The following is a 12500-nucleotide window of genomic DNA, read 5'->3' as shown; positions in this document are numbered from 1 at the left end:
GCCACCAAGACACCCTCTCTCTCTCTCTTTTCGACGCGACACCGCTGGAAAGGGGCAGGGCTGTGTCTGAGAAGCTGGGGCACATGGCCTCCCCACGACAGGGAGGTTGGCACCGGGTTCAACTTTTCAATTCGTGCAACAAAAACCGGTAACCGACAAATACAAAGCATACACACACACACACCGCGCGTGTGCCCTTGCTCTGGTGCTAGAGAAATCGAGTGCTCGAGCTGGCCGGAACGGGACGCCCCGCTCCGGAGCTTCACAATCGGACCACTGCGGTAGCGACCAGTGGGACGTCTCGGCCTCACACGAACAGCACAGAGATCAGCACACAGGAGACGGCGCACAACGAGTAATCTACCTAGCACGCCGCCGACCAAGTGGCCAAACTCTCGAGAGGAATGTCCGTCTGACACAAGGGACAGAAACGGGAGGTAACCGCTGAGCCTGAAACACCAGCAAATAAATGCTAGCCCGCCTGGGCCCTCCAACGTCGGACAGTCCTCGCCGTATCGATCGAGTGACCTGGGCACGCACTTTTTTTTCCTTTCACACAGTGTGGGGTTGGCGGCGGCGGGGGGGGGGGGAGAAAGCATGCAACTTGGTTGACGTCGCCTGGTCAACTCGCATCGGTTTTCCATCCCCATCACTGTAAGGAGCAACCGCGACCAGCGTAGCCAAACAGGTCGACCAAAGCTTTCGGCGCTCGCACGGAGAGGTGATGCCAGCCGGCGTGCGTCGCCTAACTTGGACAAAATTCTGGGCACGCACTTTTCGTTTGAGACTAGGACATACATGTAGTGCAACCCAAGGAAACCAGGCGACGCCGCCACAATCTGCGCCTGACAGACAAAGATAACCGTTCACAAGGAGCCTTGTTATTTCGCACCAAGTCTTTTGCGGGCATAGTTTCTTTCTTTGACATGTATATCTGTATGAAGGTCGGCTTTGCTCTGCCATCGCAGCCTCCCTTCTTTGCTTTTCTCACTGTACCAACAGACATGTCATAGACTTTGGTTTTTTTTTTATTAATTCTTTTCCTGTGGGTGTGGTGTGCCTCCGCACCCCCCAATCTGTTCCAAGGCCTTGTTTTCTCTCGCTCGCCAAAACACTTTGTCTGTTTTCACAGCCAGTCTACCGGCCTAGACCCAACTGTGCGATATTTCAGAGCCGGCAACAGAGCATGGAAAGTCCGCCAGATTTACCCTTAAATGCTCATAAATGACTTCCAGGCACTCTTCGGAAGGTCTTTTATTTCAAAAGAAGGTCCTTCCTTGAGGGAGCACTTCTTCGGCCACTTTGCAAGTGCAACCGCTGCCAGCAAAAGTTCTGAAAATCGAGTTCCCGAAAATCTCCGGGTACCCCGCCAACCCCCAGCCACCCGAATCGCAAGTGTCAATTCGGCGGGTTGCCTGCCGGTAGTCCTTCCGAAAATGAGGCGCCAAATCGCCGCAACGGCCATTTTTCATTTCGGCATCGGGACTTCCGACGGCAACTGATTAACTAGCCCGGGGACTAGAGCGGCAGCAAATGCAACGTGCCCTCTTGGCGGGAGCAACTTGACCGCCCCCGTGGGGAAAGGTCAACTCGGGGCCCGGGAAAGTCGCCGAGTCCGACCCCATACACTTCCATGAGTTGGGGGTTTTGGCCTTCCCGGCCCAAGGCTCGCCTTATTTCGGCCTGCACTTTCGGAAAAGGGTGCATTCCTTTTGGTTAATGATTTCACCAGCCCGGGTCTTAGCCTCTGCCCCGACGGCTAAGTCTTTTGGTTAATGATTTCCTGCGGCTGGGACTACCCTTTCCCCCGCCCTGCAGGCACCCGGGTCGGGAGGCCGTCGGGGGCACTTTCCGGGGCAAATCCGGACCCTTACGCAAGGGAGAGTGCGCCCCCCGCCTCGGCCGGGGGTCAGGCTGCCGCCTATTAAGCCCGACAGAAAACCCGAAAAATGGACGAAAATGGGAAAAAATCCCCATCCGAAAAAGGCTTAAAAGTCGGTTGGGCGGCAGCTAGGGTCGGTCTCTGCAGACCTGGAGGCTCGGGTGGACTCTTGGAATAAACGTCCAAGTCCCGACTTGCCACCTCCTACTACTGTGCAGATACCCCGCCAACCCCCAGCCACCCGAATGACAAGCGTCCGATCAGCGGGACGAATTTGACAACTCTGGCCGGACCTCTGGAACTCCATCCCGGGTAACCGGGGCAAATTTTTCCGCTTGATCGCCCTTCCACTGGTTAACCATTTGCCCTTTCGGACTTAGTCTCTGGACATTATTCGACGGATTTTCTGGTTAACCATTTGCCCTTTCGGACTTAGTCTCTGGGCATTATTTTCGACTTTTTGGTTAATGATTTCATACTTTTTACTTACTTTTGCCCTTTTTGGTTAATGATTACTCTGCTTACTGGTTAACCATTTGCCCTTTCGGACTTAGTCTCTGGACATTATTTTCGAGTTTTTGGTTAATGATTTCACACTTTTAACATATTTTTGCGCTTTTTGGTTAATGATTACTCTGCTTACTGGTTAACCATTTGCCCTTTCGGACTTAGTCTCTGGACATTATTTTCGACTTTTTGGTTAATGATTTCACACTTTTTACTTACTTTTGCGATTTTTGGTTAATGATTTCACACTTTTAACATATTTTTGCGCTTTTTGGTTAATGATTACTCTGCTTACTGGTTAACCATTTGCCCTTTCGGACTTAGTCTCTGGAGATTATTTTCGACTTTTTGGTTAATGATTTCACACTTTTAACTTAATTTTGTGCTTTTTGGTTAATGATTTCACACTTTTTACTTACTTTTGCGATTTTTGGTTAATGATTACTCTGCTTACTGGTTAACCATTTGCCCTTTCGGACTTAGTCTCTGGACATTATTTTCGAGTTTTTGGTTAATGATTTCACACTTTTTACTTACTTTTGCGATTTTTGGTTAATGATTACTCTGCTTACTGGTTAACCATTTGCCCTTTCGGACTTAGTCTCTGGACATTATTTTCGAGTTTTTGGTTAATGATTTCACACTTTTTACTTACTTTTGCGATTTTTGGTTAATGATTACTCTGCTTACTGGTTAACCATTTGCCCTTTCGGACTTAGTCTCTGGACATTATTTTCGGGTTTTTGGTTAATGATTTCACACTTTTTACTTACTTTTGCGATTTTTGGTTAATGATTACTCTGCTTACTGGTTAACCATTTGCCCTTTCGGACTTAGTCTCTGGACATTGTTTTCGACATTTTGGTTAATGATTTCACACTTTTAACTTAATTTTGTGCTTTTTGGTTAATGATTTCATACTTTTTACTTACTTTTGCGATTTTTGGTTAATGATTTCATACTTTTTACTTACTTTTGCGATTTTTGGTTAATGATTTCATACTTTTTACTTACTTTTGCCCTTTTTGGTTAATGATTTCATACTTTTTACTTACTTTTGCGATTTTTGGTTAATGATTACTCTGCTTACTGGTTAACCATTTGCCCTTTCGGACTTAGTCTCTGGACATTATTTTCGAGTTTTTGGTTAATGATTTCACACTTTTAACATATTTTTGCGCTTTTTGGTTAATGATTACTCTGCTTACTGGTTAACCATTTGCCCTTTCGGACTTAGTCTCTGGAGATTATTTTCGACTTTTTGGTTAATGATTTCACACTTTTAACTTAATTTTGTGCTTTTTGGTTAATGATTTCACACTTTTTACTTACTTTTGCGATTTTTGGTTAATGATTACTCTGCTTACTGGTTAACCATTTGCCCTTTCGGACTTAGTCTCTGGACATTATTTTCGAGTTTTTGGTTAATGATTTCACACTTTTAACATATTTTTGCGCTTTTTGGTTAATGATTACTCTGCTTACTGGTTAATTATTTGCCCTTTCGGACTTAGTCTCTGCACATTATTTTCGAGTTTTTGGTTAATGATTTCACACTTTTAACATATTTTTGCGCTTTTTGGTTACTGATTTCATACTTTTTACTTACTTTTGCGCCTTTTGGTTAATGATTACTCTGCTTACTGGTTAACCATTTGCCCTTTCGGACTTAGTCTCTGGACATTATTTTCGAGTTTTTGGTTAATGATTTCACACTTTTTACTTACTTTTGCGATTTTTGGTTAATGATTACTCTGCTTACTGGTTAACCATTTGCCCTTTCGGACTTAGTCTCTGGACATTATTTTCGGGTTTTTGGTTAATGATTTCACACTTTTTACTTACTTTTGCGATTTTTGGTTAATGATTACTCTGCTTACTGGTTAACCATTTGCCCTTTCGGACTTAGTCTCTGGACATTATTTTCGACTTTTTGGTTAATGATTTCACACTTTTTACTTACTTTTGCGATTTTTGGTTAATGATTACTCTGCTTACTGGTTAACCATTTGCCCTTTCGGACTTAGTCTCTGGACATTATTTTCGACTTTTTGGTTAATGATTTCACACTTTTTACTTACTTTTGCGATTTTTGGTTAATGATTTCACACTTTTAACATATTTTTGCGCTTTTTGGTTAATGATTACTCTGCTTACTGGTTAACCATTTGCCCTTTCGGACTTAGTCTCTGGAGATTATTTTCGAGTTTTTGGTTAATGATTTCACACTTTTTACTTACTTTTGCGCTTTTTGGTTACTGATTTCACACTTTTTACATATTTTTGCGCTTTTTGGTTAATGATTACTCTGCTTACTGGTTAATTATTTGCCCTTTCGGACTTAGTCTCTGCACATTATTTTCGAGTTTTTGGTTAATGATTTCACACTTTTAACATATTTTTGCGCTTTTTGGTTAATGATTACTCTGCTTACTGGTTAACCATTTGCCCTTTCGGACTTAGTCTCTGGAGATTATTTTCGACTTTTTGGTTAATGATTTCACACTTTTAACTTAATTTTGTGCTTTTTGGTTAATGATTTCACACTTTTTACTTACTTTTGCGATTTTTGGTTAATGATTACTCTGCTTACTGGTTAACCATTTGCCCTTTCGGACTTAGTCTCTGGACATTATTTTCGAGTTTTTGGTTAATGATTTCACACTTTTAACATATTTTTGCGCTTTTTGGTTAATGATTACTCTGCTTACTGGTTAATTATTTGCCCTTTCGGACTTAGTCTCTGCACATTATTTTCGAGTTTTTGGTTAATGATTTCACACTTTTAACATATTTTTGCGCTTTTTGGTTACTGATTTCATACTTTTTACTTACTTTTGCGCCTTTTGGTTAATGATTACTCTGCTTACTGGTTAACCATTTGCCCTTTCGGACTTAGTCTCTGGACATTATTTTCGAGTTTTTGGTTAATGATTTCACACTTTTTACTTACTTTTGCGATTTTTGGTTAATGATTACTCTGCTTACTGGTTAACCATTTGCCCTTTCGGACTTAGTCTCTGGACATTATTTTCGGGTTTTTGGTTAATGATTTCACACTTTTTACTTACTTTTGCGATTTTTGGTTAATGATTACTCTGCTTACTGGTTAACCATTTGCCCTTTCGGACTTAGTCTCTGGACATTGTTTTCGACATTTTGGTTAATGATTTCACACTTTTAACTTAATTTTGTGCTTTTTGGTTAATGATTTCATACTTTTTACTTACTTTTGCGATTTTTGGTTAATGATTTCATACTTTTTACTTACTTTTGCGATTTTTGGTTAATGATTTCATACTTTTTACTTACTTTTGCCCTTTTTGGTTAATGATTTCATACTTTTTACTTACTTTTGCGATTTTTGGTTAATGATTACTCTGCTTACTGGTTAACCATTTGCCCTTTCGGACTTGGTCTCTGGACATTATTTTCGACTTTTTGGTTAATGATTTCACACTTTTAACTTAATTTTGTGCTTTTTGGTTAATGATTTCATACTTTTTACTTACTTTTGCCCTTTTTGGTTAATGATTACTCTGCTTACTGGTTAACCATTTGCCCTTTCGGACTTAGTCTCTGCACATTATTTTCGAGTTTTTGGTTAATGATTTCACACTTTTAACATATTTTTGCGATTTTTGGTTAATGATTACTCTGCTTACTGGTTAACCATTTGCCCTTTCGGACTTAGTCTCTGGAGATTATTTTCGACTTTTTGGTTAATGATTTCACACTTTTAACTTAATTTTGTGCTTTTTGGTTAATGATTTCATACTTTTTACTTACTTTTGCCCTTTTTGGTTAATGATTACTCTGCTTACTGGTTAACCATTTGCCCTTTCGGACTTAGTCTCTGGACATTATTTTCGAGTTTTTGGTTAATGATTTCACACTTTTAACATATTTTTGCGCTTTTTGGTTAATGATTACTCTGCTTACTGGTTAACCATTTGCCCTTTCGGACTTAGTCTCTGGACATTATTTTCGACTTTTTGGTTAATGATTTCACACTTTTTACTTACTTTTGCGATTTTTGGTTAATGATTTCACACTTTTAACATATTTTTGCGCTTTTTGGTTAATGATTACTCTGCTTACTGGTTAACCATTTGCCCTTTCGGACTTAGTCTCTGGAGATTATTTTCGACTTTTTGGTTAATGATTTCACACTTTTAACTTAATTTTGTGCTTTTTGGTTAATGATTTCACACTTTTTACTTACTTTTGCGATTTTTGGTTAATGATTACTCTGCTTACTGGTTAACCATTTGCCCTTTCGGACTTAGTCTCTGGACATTATTTTCGAGTTTTTGGTTAATGATTTCACACTTTTAACATATTTTTGCGCTTTTTGGTTAATGATTACTCTGCTTACTGGTTAATTATTTGCCCTTTCGGACTTAGTCTCTGCACATTATTTTCGAGTTTTTGGTTAATGATTTCACACTTTTAACATATTTTTGCGCTTTTTGGTTACTGATTTCATACTTTTTACTTACTTTTGCGCCTTTTGGTTAATGATTACTCTGCTTACTGGTTAACCATTTGCCCTTTCGGACTTAGTCTCTGGACATTATTTTCGAGTTTTTGGTTAATGATTTCACACTTTTTACTTACTTTTGCGATTTTTGGTTAATGATTACTCTGCTTACTGGTTAACCATTTGCCCTTTCGGACTTAGTCTCTGGACATTATTTTCGGGTTTTTGGTTAATGATTTCACACTTTTTACTTACTTTTGCGATTTTTGGTTAATGATTACTCTGCTTACTGGTTAACCATTTGCCCTTTCGGACTTAGTCTCTGGACATTATTTTCGACTTTTTGGTTAATGATTTCACACTTTTTACTTACTTTTGCGATTTTTGGTTAAAGATTACTCTGCTTACTGGTTAACCATTTGCCCTTTCGGACTTAGTCTCTGGACATTATTTTCGACTTTTTGGTTAATGATTTCACACTTTTTACTTACTTTTGCGATTTTTGGTTAATGATTTCACACTTTTAACATATTTTTGCGCTTTTTGGTTAATGATTACTCTGCTTACTGGTTAACCATTTGCCCTTTCGGACTTAGTCTCTGGAGATTATTTTCGAGTTTTTGGTTAATGATTTCACACTTTTTACTTACTTTTGCGCTTTTTGGTTACTGATTTCACACTTTTTACATATTTTTGCGCTTTTTGGTTAATGATTACTCTGCTTACTGGTTAATTATTTGCCCTTTCGGACTTAGTCTCTGCACATTATTTTCGAGTTTTTGGTTAATGATTTCACACTTTTAACATATTTTTGCGCTTTTTGGTTAATGATTACTCTGCTTACTGGTTAACCATTTGCCCTTTCGGACTTAGTCTCTGGAGATTATTTTCGACTTTTTGGTTAATGATTTCACACTTTTAACTTAATTTTGTGCTTTTTGGTTAATGATTTCACACTTTTTACTTACTTTTGCGATTTTTGGTTAATGATTACTCTGCTTACTGGTTAACCATTTGCCCTTTCGGACTTAGTCTCTGGACATTATTTTCGAGTTTTTGGTTAATGATTTCACACTTTTAACATATTTTTGCGCTTTTTGGTTAATGATTACTCTGCTTACTGGTTAATTATTTGCCCTTTCGGACTTAGTCTCTGCACATTATTTTCGAGTTTTTGGTTAATGATTTCACACTTTTAACATATTTTTGCGCTTTTTGGTTACTGATTTCATACTTTTTACTTACTTTTGCGCCTTTTGGTTAATGATTACTCTGCTTACTGGTTAACCATTTGCCCTTTCGGACTTAGTCTCTGGACATTATTTTCGAGTTTTTGGTTAATGATTTCACACTTTTTACTTACTTTTGCGATTTTTGGTTAATGATTACTCTGCTTACTGGTTAACCATTTGCCCTTTCGGACTTAGTCTCTGGACATTATTTTCGGGTTTTTGGTTAATGATTTCACACTTTTTACTTACTTTTGCGATTTTTGGTTAATGATTACTCTGCTTACTGGTTAACCATTTGCCCTTTCGGACTTAGTCTCTGGACATTGTTTTCGACATTTTGGTTAATGATTTCACACTTTTAACTTAATTTTGTGCTTTTTGGTTAATGATTTCATACTTTTTACTTACTTTTGCGATTTTTGGTTAATGATTTCATACTTTTTACTTACTTTTGCGATTTTTGGTTAATGATTTCATACTTTTTACTTACTTTTGCCCTTTTTGGTTAATGATTTCATACTTTTTACTTACTTTTGCGATTTTTGGTTAATGATTACTCTGCTTACTGGTTAACCATTTGCCCTTTCGGACTTGGTCTCTGGACATTATTTTCGACTTTTTGGTTAATGATTTCACACTTTTAACTTAATTTTGTGCTTTTTGGTTAATGATTTCATACTTTTTACTTACTTTTGCCCTTTTTGGTTAATGATTACTCTGCTTACTGGTTAACCATTTGCCCTTTCGGACTTAGTCTCTGCACATTATTTTCGAGTTTTTGGTTAATGATTTCACACTTTTAACATATTTTTGCGATTTTTGGTTAATGATTACTCTGCTTACTGGTTAACCATTTGCCCTTTCGGACTTAGTCTCTGGAGATTATTTTCGACTTTTTGGTTAATGATTTCACACTTTTAACTTAATTTTGTGCTTTTTGGTTAATGATTTCATACTTTTTACTTACTTTTGCCCTTTTTGGTTAATGATTACTCTGCTTACTGGTTAACCATTTGCCCTTTCGGACTTAGTCTCTGGACATTATTTTCGAGTTTTTGGTTAATGATTTCACACTTTTAACATATTTTTGCGCTTTTTGGTTAATGATTACTCTGCTTACTGGTTAACCATTTGCCCTTTCGGACTTAGTCTCTGGACATTATTTTCGACTTTTTGGTTAATGATTTCACACTTTTTACTTACTTTTGCGATTTTTGGTTAATGATTTCACACTTTTAACATATTTTTGCGCTTTTTGGTTAATGATTACTCTGCTTACTGGTTAACCATTTGCCCTTTCGGACTTAGTCTCTGGAGATTATTTTCGACTTTTTGGTTAATGATTTCACACTTTTAACTTAATTTTGTGCTTTTTGGTTAATGATTTCACACTTTTTACTTACTTTTGCGATTTTTGGTTAATGATTACTCTGCTTACTGGTTAACCATTTGCCCTTTCGGACTTAGTCTCTGGACATTATTTTCGAGTTTTTGGTTAATGATTTCACACTTTTAACATATTTTTGCGCTTTTTGGTTAATGATTACTCTGCTTACTGGTTAATTATTTGCCCTTTCGGACTTAGTCTCTGCACATTATTTTCGAGTTTTTGGTTAATGATTTCACACTTTTAACATATTTTTGCGCTTTTTGGTTACTGATTTCATACTTTTTACTTACTTTTGCGCCTTTTGGTTAATGATTACTCTGCTTACTGGTTAACCATTTGCCCTTTCGGACTTAGTCTCTGGACATTATTTTCGAGTTTTTGGTTAATGATTTCACACTTTTTACTTACTTTTGCGATTTTTGGTTAATGATTACTCTGCTTACTGGTTAACCATTTGCCCTTTCGGACTTAGTCTCTGGACATTATTTTCGGGTTTTTGGTTAATGATTTCACACTTTTTACTTACTTTTGCGATTTTTGGTTAATGATTACTCTGCTTACTGGTTAACCATTTGCCCTTTCGGACTTAGTCTCTGGACATTGTTTTCGACATTTTGGTTAATGATTTCACACTTTTAACTTAATTTTGTGCTTTTTGGTTAATGATTTCATACTTTTTACTTACTTTTGCGATTTTTGGTTAATGATTTCATACTTTTTACTTACTTTTGCGATTTTTGGTTAATGATTTCATACTTTTTACTTACTTTTGCCCTTTTTGGTTAATGATTTCATACTTTTTACTTACTTTTGCGATTTTTGGTTAATGATTACTCTGCTTACTGGTTAACCATTTGCCCTTTCGGACTTGGTCTCTGGACATTATTTTCGACTTTTTGGTTAATGATTTCACACTTTTAACTTAATTTTGTGCTTTTTGGTTAATGATTTCATACTTTTTACTTACTTTTGCCCTTTTTGGTTAATGATTACTCTGCTTACTGGTTAACCATTTGCCCTTTCGGACTTAGTCTCTGCACATTATTTTCGAGTTTTTGGTTAATGATTTCACACTTTTAACATATTTTTGCGATTTTTGGTTAATGATTACTCTGCTTACTGGTTAACCATTTGCCCTTTCGGACTTAGTCTCTGGAGATTATTTTCGACTTTTTGGTTAATGATTTCACACTTTTAACTTAATTTTGTGCTTTTTGGTTAATGATTTCATACTTTTTACTTACTTTTGCCCTTTTTGGTTAATGATTACTCTGCTTACTGGTTAACCATTTGCCCTTTCGGACTTGGTCTCTGGACATTATTTTCGAGTTTTTGGTTAATGATTTCACACTTTTTACTTACTTTTGCGATTTTTGGTTAATGATTTCATACTTTTTACTTACTTTTGCGATTTTTGGTTAATGATTACTCTGCTTACTGGTTAACCATTTGCCCTTTCGGACTTGGTCTCTGGACATTATTTTCGAGTTTTTGGTTAATGATTTCACACTTTTAACATAATTTTGCGCTTTTTGGTTAATGATTACTCTGCTTGCTTGTTACTGATTTCCCCTTTCGGACTTGATCTCTGGCCGTTCTTTTCGACCTTTTTGGATAAGGTTTCCACACTCTGAAATTATTTTGGGCTCACTGATTAGGCGAGATCAAGGGGGCATGCCTGGGCACTTTGGGCTCAGTTTGGGAAGGCGGCGTCCGTGTGCTCCTCCGCCCTTCCCGCACTTGCGGCTAGGTTTGCCAAACTGCGCTGACCCGCAGCCCTGCCTTTTTGCCCACGGCACGGAACGACTCAAGTCTGGCTCCGTTCCAGGCCGTTGCCTCCGGCTGCCCGCCGTCCGGCCGGCCTGGGACGTACCCCGGCTGACGGCGCCGGAGGCCCTCTAGCAGCCACCGGTGCCGCGGGCCAATGGGTCTGGGCGTTCCGGAGCTATCGGTGGGGAAGTGCTCTCCCCTTTTCCTGACGCCGTTCGCCCGAGCAGAGGTGCAGCCTGACGGGACTGCTGTCGCCTTCCGCGGCGCACCGGCCCCTTTCACCTGCCGTCGACCGCGCGGAGCTCGGACCTCCCTCCCCGAAGTTATGGCCCCGGCGCCGGAGGGTGCCCGGGGCCGGGCATTCAGCGGGGTGAGTCTTCACCTTCCCGGTCAGCCTGCGGGGTCGGTGCGCCGGCACTCGACGCCGGAGGGTCCCCTCTTTCCGTAGAGCCCCGCCCGGTGCCGATCGGCCGGCGGATTGCGGAGCGAACCGCGCCTGACCGACGGGCCTCGGAAACCCGTTGCAGTCGACGGGGGGGAACCGGACAGCGGGACGAGGTGCCGATTCCACCCGCAGATTCGATCCCGAAATCCCGCGGGATTCGGCGGTCCGACCCGACAGATTCAAACGTCGCCCGGGCGGCCCCCAGCGGTCGGGCCGGCCTGGTTCCGCCACCGCCCGATGCCCCTCGCCCCCGGCTACCGCCGGCCGCGCAGACCGAGCGAATGCGGCCGGACGTCCGGCGGCAATCGGCCGGAAAGCGGTATGGCCATTTCCTACTGTCCCTCGGACGGGCAGAGGGGCGGCGCCGGGGCACTCGCGGACCAGGCCGCGCCCCTCCGAGCCCTACCGCCTGCCGTCGACCGCGCGGGGATCGGACCTCCCTCCCCGAAGTTATGGCCCCGGAGCCGGAGGGTACCCGGGGCCGGGCATTCAGCGGGGTGAGTCTTCACCTTCCCGGTCAGCCTGCGGGGTCGGTGCGCCGGCACTCGACGCGGGAGGGTCCCCTCTTTCCGTAGAGCCCCGCCCGGTGCCGATCGGCCGGCGGATTGCGGAGCGAACCGCGCCTGACCGACGGGCCTCGGAAACCCGTTGCAGTCGACCGGGGGGAACCGGACAGCGGGACGAGGTGCCGATTCCACCCGCAGATTCGATCCCGAAATCCCGCGGGATTCGGCGGTCCGACCCGACAGATTCAAACGTCGCCCGGGCGGCCCCCAGCGGTCGGGCCGGCC

Source organism: Heterodontus francisci, unplaced genomic scaffold (assembly GCF_036365525.1).
Source record: "Heterodontus francisci isolate sHetFra1 unplaced genomic scaffold, sHetFra1.hap1 HAP1_SCAFFOLD_1279, whole genome shotgun sequence".
Classification (NCBI taxonomy): domain Eukaryota; kingdom Metazoa; phylum Chordata; class Chondrichthyes; order Heterodontiformes; family Heterodontidae; genus Heterodontus; species Heterodontus francisci.
The sequence above is the reverse complement of the archived record's forward strand: the minus strand, read 5'-3'. Positions refer to the sequence as shown.